Source organism: Cyprinodon tularosa, unplaced genomic scaffold (assembly GCF_016077235.1).
Source record: "Cyprinodon tularosa strain WSP-4 unplaced genomic scaffold, ASM1607723v1 ctg956, whole genome shotgun sequence".
NCBI lineage: Eukaryota > Metazoa > Chordata > Actinopteri > Cyprinodontiformes > Cyprinodontidae > Cyprinodon > Cyprinodon tularosa.
The window spans coordinates 48-14,186 of record NW_024039736.1 but is presented as its reverse complement, the minus strand read 5'-3'; the positions used below and the strand labels follow the sequence as shown (position 1 = coordinate 14,186).

The following is a 14,139-nucleotide window of genomic DNA, read 5'->3' as shown; positions in this document are numbered from 1 at the left end:
ATAATTACATGTCTGCTGGTCGTTAGAAAAGGACGGCTCTTTTAGGACCAGACTGTAATTACATGACAGCAGCTTCTTTTCTTCTTGGAGATTTTAAATCCCTTAAAGTCTTTGGATGAAAATGTCAAAGATTCTCCCTGAAAAGTGATTTTATTTGAATGATCCGCTTTTAAACTCATAAATCAGACAAATTCTTTCCACACAGAGCGACATTTCAATTTAAAAAAGGATTTCTAATCTGGAACTAGAGCCTATTCTATAGCACATCTGTTTGCTGTACATCATGGTTCCCAATGCGGGGGGCAGGGAACCCGGGAGGATCGCGAGACACCCAAGTGGGGGTCATAAATGGTTAGGTTTAAGCTTATTTTATTCATCTATAGAATTCTAATAAATAAACCATTGAACTATAAAATGAACAATAATCGACATTTATTTAAAAAAATTAGTTTGTAAATGGATTAATTAGGGCAGAAAGATTAATCAATTATTGAAATAATCATCAACTAATTTAGAGTAGGAGTATAGAGACTGTAAAACAAGCCTTTAGACAGAAAAAACAACTCAGAGCAGGAAATATACCAAAACTGTAAAATAAATATATAAACATTTTGAATATAAGATAAAAAAAAAAAACTTTTTCATATGTTAATCTGCTCTATCCATGACTCTTCAAGTGGAAAAGTTTTAGTTTCACTTAGTTTAATTTCATAAAAAAAAAATCTTCTTTAAGGAACCTTTAGCTAAAAGAAATGTCTAAAGTTAAAAATTGTCTAAGTCTATCTGATTATTAATTGATTATAAAAATAATCGTTAGTTGCAGCTCTAGTATTAATATAATAATCTGCATACATTTCAAATATTCACATGTATTTCAGGGGGTTGCCCGTCTTTTTGTTATCTTTTTAAGGACCTCTGCTGTAGAAAAAGTGCATCCAGTCCTCGGTTTGGGCATCAGATCAGCTTTGCATGAAGGACCCTTTCTCCTTCGCTCTGTAACGTGCTTCTGTCTTCTCTGGCTTAAACATACGGCAGCGTTAGCCATAGCATGCTAGCTTATTACCACAGCCTTCACTTTATGAATCTCCTTCCCATTTCCCCCCAAATATGAAACTTTGATTACTCTGCCTCTGATGCTTGAACACATTTTTCATCCCCACTTTTTCCTTCCACTTAACTTTCCATTAAAACACCTGGGTGCAGACTGTGACTTGTTTAGTGATGACCTTTTGAAGGTTGCCCTCTTTTTGAAAGGAGTCAGTGATTAGAAGCTGCCAGCTCAGCATTCTTCTCTCTGATTGGCTATTTATGGATCTGCAAACTTCTTAAGAAAAGAAAAAACCTGAAATAGTCAAATGAATTTTGACTCTATATAAAAAATCCACACAGGTAAATGTAAATGAAGATTAATGTGATTTTAATTCACTAGGATGATTCCTTTTTAGTTAAGTAGAACATTATGAGCATAAAGCATATTAAACTTTAGCTCTCTAATTGGCTCTAATTGCTTAAATTAGTTTCTACGGAAACCCGTCAAAAATAGAGAATACAAACATCTGAGCCTAAGGCAGAAAAACTACAGATCCTTCCTAAAACGTACCTTTAAAAACGCTTTGTGTCCCGCTCTGCTGTCGGCCATGAAGTAAAAGCTTTCCCTATAGGGTCGACCATCCAGCCAACTTTCTCTTCCAGAACTGGTTAAACATGTCCAAACTGCACTTTTTAAACAAACACTTCTCCCTTCTGTCTCCGGCGAAGAAAAGAGACCTTTAAAGACGTGTCACCTGGTGTGAGCTGGAGTTCAGCTCCAAGTTAAACTGAAAGCATGAAAGCTGCGAGGAAAACGCTCCAGTCCGTAACGTTTGTCAATGACTCATCAAAATAATCATGCAGAAATGAAGCTTCGCTCCCTCCGCGCCTCAGATCTAATCTGGTTAGGTTGCAATAAAGAGGAAGACACAAGCAAACCAGGTCAGACTATATTAAGCAGCAGGACACGGTTACCTGCACAAACCCTTTCCTCTGCCAGGGATGACTTCGCCAACTGGAATTTTCTTTGGAAATAGAAATGTGTATTTAAACTAAAAAAGATCAAGGCATTTAAAATATGTGTATTTAAAATGACTGATAAAATCACATGGATCTTCTGACAGTACGGTAATTTGTAAATTCTTTCTGGCAGTCATTTCTTACCTCATGACCCAGTTTTAGGACCAGTTTTTCCTGTATTTCATTCATTCAAACCAAACATTTGAACCACAGCAGTTAACATGTCAGATATGTCTTACAGAATGGATCATTTACTTTCAGCTATTAGAGAATGGTTTGTTTTAGAATTGGTCAGGAATCTCCTGCAGATAGTATTTCACATATTTTAAGTATCTCATAGCGACCTATCCAGGGTGTATCCCGCCTCACGCCCAATAACCTGCATCTGGTTCTAATATTGCAGGCATTTGTGATACAGTAAGAAATTCCTTACCGTGTGCAGCTGGAATTAAATATGAGGAGGTAAAGGAAATTATGAGGAATATAAAGCCAATCAATCTGTCATGCTAATTCCTGCATACAGGCCCCAGCTAATCAGGGCTAAACCAACAGTGCAGCAGGTCAGAGTGTGGTCTGAGGGGGCCATGGAGAAACTCCAGGACTGTTTTGAATGCTCTGACTGGAACATGCTCAAAGCTGCAGCTACATATAAAAACAAGATCAATATAGATGAGTATGGCATGACTGTGTCAGCCTACATCACCAAAAGCAGTGAGAAAGTCAGCATTACAAAGAACATCAACACCCAGGCCAACCTACCACCCTAGATGATTGGAGATTCAGAAATCGCTAAAAGAACTCAGGAGACAGAGAGGCTCTGAGGACACCAAGAGCCAACTTAAACCGTGCCATCAGATCAGCGAAGCAGAACCACAGCTAGAAGATCCAGGATCTCTTCCCTGATGCCACCAGGAGGATGTGGCAAAGCATACGGGCAATTATAGACTATAACACACCCTACCTCCTGCTGGGTGTAGCTGATGCTGACTTCCTAAATGGGCTACGCAACTTCTTTGGAAGGTTTGAGGCACTAAACATCCTCCAGCAGTGAAAGCTGTTCCACAGCAGGGGGAGGAGGCACTAAACCTGGACGTAGCTGAAGTGAGGAAAACTCTGAGGAGAGTCAACCCAAGGAAGGCCCTGATAACATACCTGGGCAAGTGTATAAGGAGTGTGCAGATCAGCTGGCTGGTGTCCTCACAGACATCTTTAACACCTGGCTGGACCAATCCATAGTGCCAGCATGCTTCAAGTCTGCCTCCATTACTCCAGTCCCAAAGAAGTCTCAGGTCGCCTCCCTCAATGATTAGCGGCCTGTCGCTCTGACTCCCATCATGATGAAGTGCTTCCAAAGGCTGGTTAAAGAACACATCGTCTCCAGTCTGCTGCCAACATTCCACCCGTTCCAGTTCGCCTACCGACGGAATCGTTCCACTGAGGACGCCATCTCTGCTGCTCTCCACCTGAGCCTGGCACACCTGGAGGAGAAGAACACCCACGTGCGGATTCTGTTCCTGGACTTCAGTTCAGCTTTCAGCACCATCATCCCACAGCATCTAATGGGCAAACTGGAACAGCTGGGATTCAATACACCCCTCTGCTATTGGCTGCTAGACTTCACCAACAGACCTCAGTCAGTCCGGGTCGGACAAAACGCCTCTGATGTCATCAGTCTAGGCTTAGACTGCGTCCGACTGCGTCCCCAGGTTCACCACCGATCACATGGTGAAGTTTGCAGACGACACCAGAGTGGTGGGTCTCATCAGAGACGGCAACGACCTGGACTACTGAGAGGAGGTGGAGCAGCTGGTGGTGCAGAGATAACAGCCTGATCCTGAAGGTGGACAAGACCAAGGAGATCATGGTGGACTTCAGGAAGAACCGGCCTAACCACGCTCCACTGCTCATCAACAGCTCAGCTGTAGAGGTGGTCAGCAGCACCACATTCATCACAGACACCCTCACCTGGACTGGAAACACCACCTCACTGGTCCAAAGGGCCCAGTAGCGCTTGGACCCACCCCCCACCATCTTTCCCACCTTCTACAGAAGCACCATGCAGCCTCCACACCACGTTCAAAATGCAAGTCAAGAGTAGTTTACATGTTAAATAGTTAAAAATGTCTTTTTGTGCAATTTTTGCAGAATATTAGAATAAAATAGAAAATCCCGTTTTGTCCCACAATGGGAAATTCTGGTTTTTACAGCAGCAAACAGATAATAAATACTAATAAAAAATATTGACCTTATATCAGTGAGTCTAAGCCAAGCATTTAACATGCAGATGTCAGTGAATCTTCATTATTGCTGACAGAGCAGCTGCATAGTGTGGCAAGAGGTCTGATAGCATCAATTTAAGTACAAATGACAATGAAACTTCCTCAGTTTCCAATTTGCTTGATTTAGCAGGAAAATAAACCACGTAATTCAGAGTAAAATTTCATTGAACAGGATACTAAGCCACTAGAATCAATACTGTAATGGAAATAAAAGGGAATATTGCTCTTCTTTGAACCTTTTAGTTTCTAGTAGCTTCTATTTTGTCCAATAAAACTAGTTCTTCCAACCACAATATTTTATACCCAATGAGTCATGTTTGTTATTGCGACAGGCTAATCTAGTGGTCATAAGTGAGATGTGGACAAATCCGTACAGATCAACCAAGAAAGTTACCAAGAAAGTTCTTAAACTGCAGAAGAATTTCAGTTTTTTTATGGCTGAAATTCATAGGAAAGAAAACAGGTTCTTCTTCAACTGAGTTTGTGTATTTCTATGTAATTCAGAGTATCAGACTCTTATATTTCTCTTTCAATCAAAGTAAGAGATTAAGCCTTTTTTCCACGGCTCCACGCAGAGGATCTAATCCATGCTAATCAGATTACCGACAGCAGCTCTGAGCAGAGATGTTGGTTTGGATTGAACGACACGACAATGTATGCTGCTTTCTTGTAATCCATAAGCAGCTTAAGTTGATGGTTTGAATATGAAGCTCTAAATAGAATGAGTATAAAGCAGAAGTGGGCCGAATTTAAAAAAAGGAACATTCTGTCTTCTAATGAGCCGGTACAGTACAGAGGAAGTCAACCAAAGCAAAGTCACTCTTCGGACATTACAATGTCAACACTTTCTAATTCCTGCTTTCAATCACTGAAGTCAACAGAGGCGATCTTTGTCGTGTCCTTTACTAATTTCATAGTGATTTGAAGAAATTTATTAACTCATCCTAGTGAAACTAACGCAAACTGACCTGAACATTTATGATAGAAACAATTCCTCAAAGTTCAGACTACCTGCCTGATGCTCCTACGTTCTTCACATCCTTCACCCCAATAATAAAATGTACAGTAAGGATGAAATTCTATCTATCTTTGAGAATTAAAGAACTGGAAACTATGAAAATTGGTCCTATGTTGAAGCAAACTTATCTTTGGTTGGTTTTAGGAAACTAGAGACTATAAAAAAAAGCTTTTAGAATGAAGAAGGTAAACAATTTTAACTTAAAGTCGTAGGGAAATCATATTTAAATGTCAAATCATTATGGCTTAAACATGTATATAAATGTACTCTTTATCAGACCATATTGTCCCAAAAGTTAGAAAATTTCTATTTAAAAAAAAATCCTGTCTTAAAATCTGTGTTGTTGTTTTTTCGTTATCTTACGGAGGCCAGTTAGCCTGAACACCTAAATTCGGCCAATATGTCGCAGCTAATATACGCAACGGTTGAAATCAGAATCCTTTCCTTTCCCATTGAGTTCCGTCCCAGTGTTCACGGGGATGGACGTCTGTGTCTTCGGCAGGCGTAGAGCTAACAGAACTGGCAGCGTTGCGAAGCAAGGGCTCAAACATGTACGACTGGAAGCCTTCTACACCAAACCAAGCTTCTGCCGCCCTGGCGTCCTCTTCCACAACATCTTCGTCCCCGCTTTCCTCCTCTAAATAAAAAATGGATGATGGAGGAGACTCATTCACGACCTCCGACACTAAACTCTCCTCCTCTTGCATGTTTCCGCTGTCCATAGTGTTCCTTGACAGCGTCGTTTCTAAGTCACCAGTTTAGTGCTACTTGGTCCCAATGGAATTTCCTATTGGGAACCTGCTAGCACTAAGATGCTAACTGGTTAGCAAGATGCTTCGACAAACCGGCCACAACCAAACTTGCTTGCGAACCTTCCGCCACAGCAATCCCGCCCCCTTGATAATCGACCAATCATATTCACTTTATTCACTCGTGTAAATTCGGGCACCACTCCGGAGAATTCGGAAATGCAACGGTTGGAACAGCCGCTTCCCTACGACTTTAAAACTCCCCAACAAGCAATGGCAGTGGATATATTACCTAGGCCATCAGTGGGCACCCCTTCACTTATTCTAATTCTAATCCCTTGAAGTCCAAATATAGATATAACTCTTCCTCACCCATCACAGGTGGTCTTCCCCCCTTTTTCCTCCAAGCTGGGCTCCTTTACCAGAGCCCTGGGAGCTTGAGCGTTCTGCAAGTATCTTTGCTGTTCCTAGAAATGCACTCTTCTGGACCAAGATGTCTGATGTATTTCCAGGGATCTGCTGTAACCACTCCTCCAGTTTGGGGGCCACTGCCCTGAGGGCATCAATGACCACGGGTTCCACTGATGACTTGACCTTCCAGGTTTTCTCCAGCTCTTCACTGAGTCCCTTGTATTTCTCTAGTTTCTCATCTTCTTTTTTCCTGATGTTGCAGTCACTTGGTATCTCTATGGCAACCACAACATCCTTCCTCTCTGCTTTTTGTCTACCAACATAATGTCCGGTTGGTTTTCCATTACCTTTCGGTCCGTCTGTATCTGGAAGTCCAACAGGATCTTGGCTCGGTCACTCTCTACCACCTTTGGAGGTGTTTCCCACTTTGACCTTGGGGTTTCCAGGCCATACTCTGCACAGATGTTCCTGTATTCTATACCAGCCACTTGGTTATGGCGCTCCATGTTAGCTTTCCCTGCCAGCATCTTCCACCCTGCTGTAATGTGCTGGATTGTGTCTGGTGCTTAGGGCCTGCTCCTGTGCAGCCATGATGAGTGCCTCTGTGCTGTCCTTTAGTCCGGCCTGTCTAGCCATTGGCATGATTTCCTGATATCCGCCACTTTGGTTATGTTTCCGTGGTACATCCTGTGTAGGGGCTTATCCTGCCATCATGGAACCTCAAGCACCTCATCTTCTGTCCCCCATTGTCTGAGACATGTACTTCTTAAAACAGGCAGGAACTGTTATTTACATTTTCCAACTTGTGTTAGTCTTTGGTCTGCAACATAATTTATATACAATAGAGCAAAGTTTGAGGGTCAAATCTGGGCAGACGTATGCCTGCTTTGGTAATGCGCTGTACATCGCCATTACGATACCTTTAAATCTCATTTGCAATCCAATATGGAGTCTCAGTTTTCACAAATATACATGTCATTCACACACACACAGCACATGAGTATTTCTGGTCCATAAACAATTATAAAATAAATTACAAAGTACCAGCGGTCTTTCAATTTTACTGCATTTGTGTGGGTTTTTTGAGATTCTCCTGATGTACCCGTACTCGTACTCGTTGTCTCCCGCTTGATCCGGAACCGGGTCGCGGGGGCAGCAGACTAAGCAGAGACTCCCAGACTTCCCTCTCCGCAGACACCTCCTCCAGCTCTGCTGGGGGAAGCCCTAGGCGCTCCCAGGTCAGCCGAGAGACGTAGTCTCTCCAGCGTGTCCTGGGTCGTCCCCTGGGCCTCCTCCCAGTGGGACGTGCCTGGAACACCTCCCGAGGGAGGCGTCCAGGGGGCATCCGAAGAAGATGTCCGAGCCACCTCAACTAACTCCTCTCGATGTGGAGGAGAACCGGCTCTACACTGAGCCTCTCCCGAATGTACCTTCATACACAAATGCATTTTCTTTAAAGCAAGGATGGATGTATGAATCACATTAGTGTATTTGTGAAAACTGAGACATATTTAGCTCCATAGACCAACTCACTAACTCCTACAGCTGCTTGTTTTTCTGTTGCTATTGTTTTTTATAGCGCTTTTCAGGTGGAACATCAGTCTAAAGGACGTGAGCTGTGCTAATCTTTCACTCTTATGTGACAGAGCAAAAATCTCATCAAACAAATGTGATTAAATGTAATATGATTACCTCACTATCTGATAGACAAAACAGAAGACAGTCGTGAGTCATCAGTGAGCTGCATTTAGAAACAAGACGTGTAAAAAGACCTAAGCATCACTTTTAGGGGACAAAAACCGAGACAAGTTTGAGTCCTCTTTAAAGAAAACAAGCCAAATAATTTTTTAAATAATAAATAAGGAGCTGAAAATATCAGACTGGAAGCTTTTTCCATCTTCCAACAGGGCTTAGCATTTGAATCAGCTCCAGTTAAACAATAAACTAATAAAAAATGGCCTCACAAAGAGGTAACCTGACCTCTACAGTCAGCAGGTACCAGCATGACCATAACACCCCCCCCCTCGCTGACCGAGGCTCATGCTGGGACTGTGAGTTATGGCAACGCAGGATTAGCTCTAAGGTTACCTCAGTATAATAGCTCTCATTTTGTTTGACAAACAGTTCATGATTAACATAATGATGGACTCTTAAAGGTTTGGACTGAAGCACGACTCGTTTACAGTAAACATGGCGGCGGGTTCGACACTCGTGATCAGATAAACACGCTCGACCTTGATTGGACAGCGCAGGAGAACAGAGACATTGAGAGCCTCCAGTCAGGTGGTCTTCCTGCCAACTATTCAACCCGTTGACTTTGAAGCCCTTCAGCTAATTCCTGAACATGAGCCTGGAGAAAAAAAACCTCCTGGTGTTTCCATGAGGGCTTCCAACACCTACATTCAGCAGCCAATCAGAGGCGTTCTTACTGCCACACCCCTCAGTCCACATGGAGAAGGTCAGAGGCTTGGGTTTTACCTCATCGCTGTAATTTAGTAGGTTAATCTACAAAATAAAGTAAACCTTGAGATGACATGATGTGAACTGGTGCTATAGAAATAAAATGAATTGAATTAAATTACAAAGTATTTCTAGAGATTTATTCATGATATAAAAACCTTAAAGTTAGGTTAACTCTTTTTATAGCAGCGAAAAGAAGGACATTAATCGATAAAAATCTGTTATATTCTCATTTACAGTTCAATTTGAAGGGTTTAAGGAGGATTTTTGAGCAGCTAAATAGGAAAAAATATTAATGAAAAGTCAAAAAGTATTTATTCAAAACATTGTTTTGTTTAAAAAGTGATGAAATAAATCTTTTGAAGTGCAGAATGCCACAAAGCATAACGTCTGTGAAAAAATAAAATATTTTAACAGGTAACATACATAATAAAAAAAGACTATATTTTATGTAAACAAAAAAAGACATTATAAAAAAACACATTTAACTGTTTATAAAGTTTTCTTCAGTCTTTTGGGAAATGTCTTCAGCGTCTGTGTGCAGCAGATCTATTTTTACGGTCGTCCCGTTAGCTGAGGGCGATTCACTGAAAATCTTCGGGTTCATTTTCACGCCATACACATCTGCAGGAATGCTGATATTTATTTATTTCTACTTTTATCTTTATTGTTTTTGACAATAAAATAAACAATGAGCTGATTTCATCCCTCTGAGCATCAGCAAGGTACAAAACGAAACAAAACCGGAGACGGCTACCGGTCGCCGCGATACAAAAGTCAGACAGTTTCCGAGGCTAATTTATATCTTATCTATTTTTCCAATTTTTCTTTAAATTGAGCTTTTTCTGTCTTAAAACGAAAGTAATTCTTTCTATAGTGAAGATTTCCTCCACAATGTCAGGACTGCTGCTGTTTTACACTTTAGTCCACCTTGCAGCTCTGCAGACGTTATTTTAGCATCCAGGGGCGACAGATTTTATGAGAAAAAGCCCCTTTTTGAAGAGTTCCCTGCCACATGTTAATTACTTTTATGTTTTATATATATCGCAGTTTTCCCTCGACTGCTTACTTTGTATAAATTCACGCTCTTTTGTCGGTTCAGTTTTAACTAAACGAGGTGGTACGTTTTGGCATTATGCTAACTTTCTGATCCTTGTTTACTTTTTTAACCAACGACAAGCAGATATTTACAGTTTTATAGTTTAAAGTTATTAAAACCATTTTCGATAAGAAGTTTTTCAATGTTTCAATAATTAATTTCTTCTTTTTTTTATTTCCGTTTACAAAACATATTCGCTTGCAACAATAATGGAACAAAGCTGCCTCCATACATTAAGGCCGTAACAACTTCAAGCAATATTTACTCTTTAGGGAATGTTTTCCTTAGAAACAGGTCATTAAATGTCACTATTCCCAGTATCCCCCCCCCCAACCACTATCACTACAGTTAGTATTGTCAATAAACTCTAATGAGTCGGGCCAGATGTTTACGTACGGCACTGTGTTATAAAAGAAAGAAAACATTTTTACTTTACCTATGATTATTCTTCAGACACCTGATGTCTGTATTTAGTAAAACAGGTTCAGATCATAGAAGGCTGTCGATGCTGTTGTTGTAAATATGAGCTCGGCTACAGGAAGCAGCATCTGGCCATGCTGGTATCGAGCCGACCCACAATAAACCCCCCAGTATTGTTTTAGCACTTGACTTTTGTGTGCAGATTCAACAGAGCGGATAATGATGTAAACATCGGGATACGGGACGCAGCTTGTTTTTATCCCACAGAGGCTCAGCAGGATGGAGGTCTGTAGCGTTGTCTCTCTGTTCCTCCAGGAAGGAGTCTGGCTTTAAGTTGCTGTGCATCATCCTGCACAGCCCACAGCATAACTCTGCCTCTGCCGGTTCTCCTCGGAATATTAAGGCATCCTGATCCCATATATTTTATTAAACTCACTTTAGTGAGGGAAGAAAAGTTTGATTTTATACTTTGAAACCACACTAGAAACTTTTTTCATCATACAGATATTGCAGCTTTGAATATTGATACCGATATCAACAGGAATTATACGTAGTTTTATGAATGATTCATGTTTATTCCTCCAGTATAAATCCTGCTGTTTAAAACCACTTTTATAGAAGTTAGAGGATCAACTTCAGCTTTTTACTGCAGTAAAAGTGTAAAATAACATTTTAAAAACTACTTAAAGTATAAAAGTAATGCAGGAAAAACTGTTAATGCCAGAAGTTTTCCCGCTCTACCTTATTAAAGAAACATTTTTCTATAGTTCTGGATGAAAACTTCCTTAGACTTTATTTTCTTCGTTTTATAACTAATGGTACCAACGTCACATTTAACTTTGCATTATCTTGAAAAACTATTTATTTTGGTTTGTGGTGAGCAACAGGTTGTGGCAGCACCGAGTCCAACCACAAAGAGATTAATTGATGAAAATAATGATTTTGATTTGATTAAATTAATGAAATAATCATCAAATTAGTTGATGATTATTTTAATTATCTGATTAATCGCTTTAATCCTACTTCAGATGCACGCTGATAAAATCTGATATGAATTATTTGGCTGATATTGAGATAATTTCTGATATCAATATCAGATCGTGACACGACTGGGAACTTATAGACGTTAAATAGTCAAAAAGGAGCATCTGGAAATATGTCAGCCATCTAAGGAAATGGTTTTCTTTTTCAAACTGTTTAAATCCCTAAAATTAAAGTTTAAATATGACTGCATTAGATTATTGAAAAAAATGAATGATTGAATCATTTGGTGAGGCTTCAAACTGTCAAATTTTCTTTGCTTTGCTCTGTTTTGTTCTCTAGATTTACATCATTCTTGTATTTTTAGTTTTGCTGTCCCCTAGTGTCCTTTCCTTTCCCCTTAGCTCCTTGTAGTTACTCCTGTCTACACCTGCTCCCTGTTAGCCGATCATTCCTCTCCTCCTGTTCAGTTACTTGTTGCTGGATCCTTGTCATTCTTTTGGTTTATTCCTCCCTCGTGTCTCACAGTGTTTTGTAGTGATGCTGAGATGAAGCCTCGTTGAACCATTTGGCCAAATTGCTTCAACGATCCCCACAGTTCATAAAGCTTCATGTGAACATGTCACCGCCTACTGGTGGAGTGCAGAACTACAGTTATACAACAACAATCCCAGATTATATTACTACATTAATATAATCTGGGATTTTTTTACAAATTTTTTTCTTGTTGTTTTCCCATTTATGTTCCTTTGAAATTGTTCATGATTGGTGTGTATAATAAAATCGTTTGTAAGTTGTTTTGTGTGTAAAAGGAAAGAAATTTTTTAAGATTCACAGATTTTCGGCCATTTTAGTGAAATAAGCTCAAGCAGACAGTGAAAGTTTTTGTGCAAATTGGGCAATGATGAGCAGAATGAAAGATGTTAGTCACTTGTATTCAAAAATAATAGTTTTTTTTTTCACAGTTTTTGGTTTTAATCTGGAAGGAACCAATAATTTGGTTAAACCAGCCAATCTAATTTGGCAGTGTTTTTACCCAATCTATATTTGTACTCGGGCAAAGCAATACAAATTAGTCACAGTATTATAATCCTGCTGTTTTAAAAATAAAGCTGTCATATGTGGACGAACTGTAAATATCCATGCAACTTTTTCTTCCTTTGGCACCTTCTTCTTCTTCTCTTTTTGAGAATCAATAAAGTCAGTAAATCATTCAATCAATCAATCAATCAATCAATCAATCAGTTTCAAGTTTCTATCTGAAGGTTTAAACGTCCTGTATTTACACCTTGTGGCCAGAGTGGCCGCTGTTGAGTAACATTACAGCAGTGATGTCATGATGCTCTGTCTCCACTTTAAAACAGGTAAATAAAAAACAAAGTGAAGCTTTTTTACTGACATTCTGCTTCATTTAATGACCTTTGACCTTCCATCTAAATGTTAGCTTCACATTCTTCACTGAAACGTGACATCTGGGCTGTTCTGACGCCTCAGAAATACCACATCCTCCACCTGTAGCACCCCGCTGCTCCTCGTGGTATCCTGTCACCGTGGGACAAGAAAAACCCTCCACGTGCTCCCACGAGCCCCTTCAGAAGCATTGAGCCGCGAGGCAGTGAGTCCTCGGTCCGCTGCGGCTTCATCATGTGATGCTGCTGATGTCAGTTTGAGCTGAGAGGCTTTAAAATGGGAACAACACAGATGTCCGCGCTCTCTGCGGGCACCTGAACGCAACATAGAATGTCTTTAAAGGCATCCGACAAGGGCACGCGCCGCCAGTTTCCGTTTGTCTTTAAGTATCAACAAGCTCAACCTAAATAAATAAATAAACACCAATAAAGCTCTTACTGACCCCCCCCCCCCTCCAGTGTTACCTCCTTCCGGATGAAATGCTGAGTGCCGGCTTCGTGACCTTGCCGTAGAAAGATGCGTGTGTCCGTGGGAACGGCTGGAGGAGAGGTTTCCTGAGTGGGGCTGGAGCTGCGGAGGGCGGCGCTGCGCTGCGCGGCGCTGCGCGGCGCTGCGCGGCGCTGCGCACACCCGGCAGACAGGGCGGCTAAGACCGGCTCCATCATCGTCATCATCATCATCATCAATTATTCCTCCATGCTGCAGACAGAGCTGCTGGGAAACTGTTACAAAAGCAGAAAGAAAGGGAAATAATGTCTGCTTAGATTTCTGTGCATCTTCCATCCATCCTCCTTTACTGCAGCTGGAGCTGTGAGGAAAGTCTGTGTGTGTGGGGGGGGGGGGGGGTTACTCTGAAGGTGGAGGCTGATGGAGTCCTTATTAGGGTTCAATATGTTCCAAAAATGAGCTTATTGGATGTTTTCCTATAATTAGGAATGGATGGATGGATGGATGATGGATGATATGGATGGATGGATGGATGGATGGATGGATGGATGGATGGATGGATGGATGGATGGATGGATGGATGGATGGATGGATGGATGGATGGATGGATGGATGGATGATGGATGGATGGATGGATGGATGGATGGATGGACGATATGGATGGATGGATGGATGGATGATGGATGGATGGATGGATGGATGGATGGATGGATGGATGGATGGATGGATGGACGATATGGATGGATGGACGATATGGATGGATGGATGATGGATGGATGGACGATATGGATGGATGGATGATGGATGGATGATGGA

The 14,139-nt window shown here is 41.0% G+C and overlaps 1 protein-coding gene across 2 annotated transcripts in view; it reads right to left on the bottom strand.

Moving 5' to 3' along the window:
* The window catches only part of LOC119776782 (monocarboxylate transporter 2-like), a 34,561-nt gene extending 21,081 nt beyond the window's left edge, over positions 1–13,480 (bottom strand). The window contains exon 1 of one of the 2 annotated variants that reach the window (XM_038275381.1): positions 13,341–13,480. The gene's annotated coding sequence lies outside the window, so the exon portion shown is untranslated. Of the gene's footprint in view, positions 1–1,600; positions 1,988–13,340 lie in introns of those variants that run through there. The other variant, XM_038275380.1, reaches the window with a different exon arrangement.
* Between the last annotated feature and the right edge of the window lie 659 nt (positions 13,481–14,139).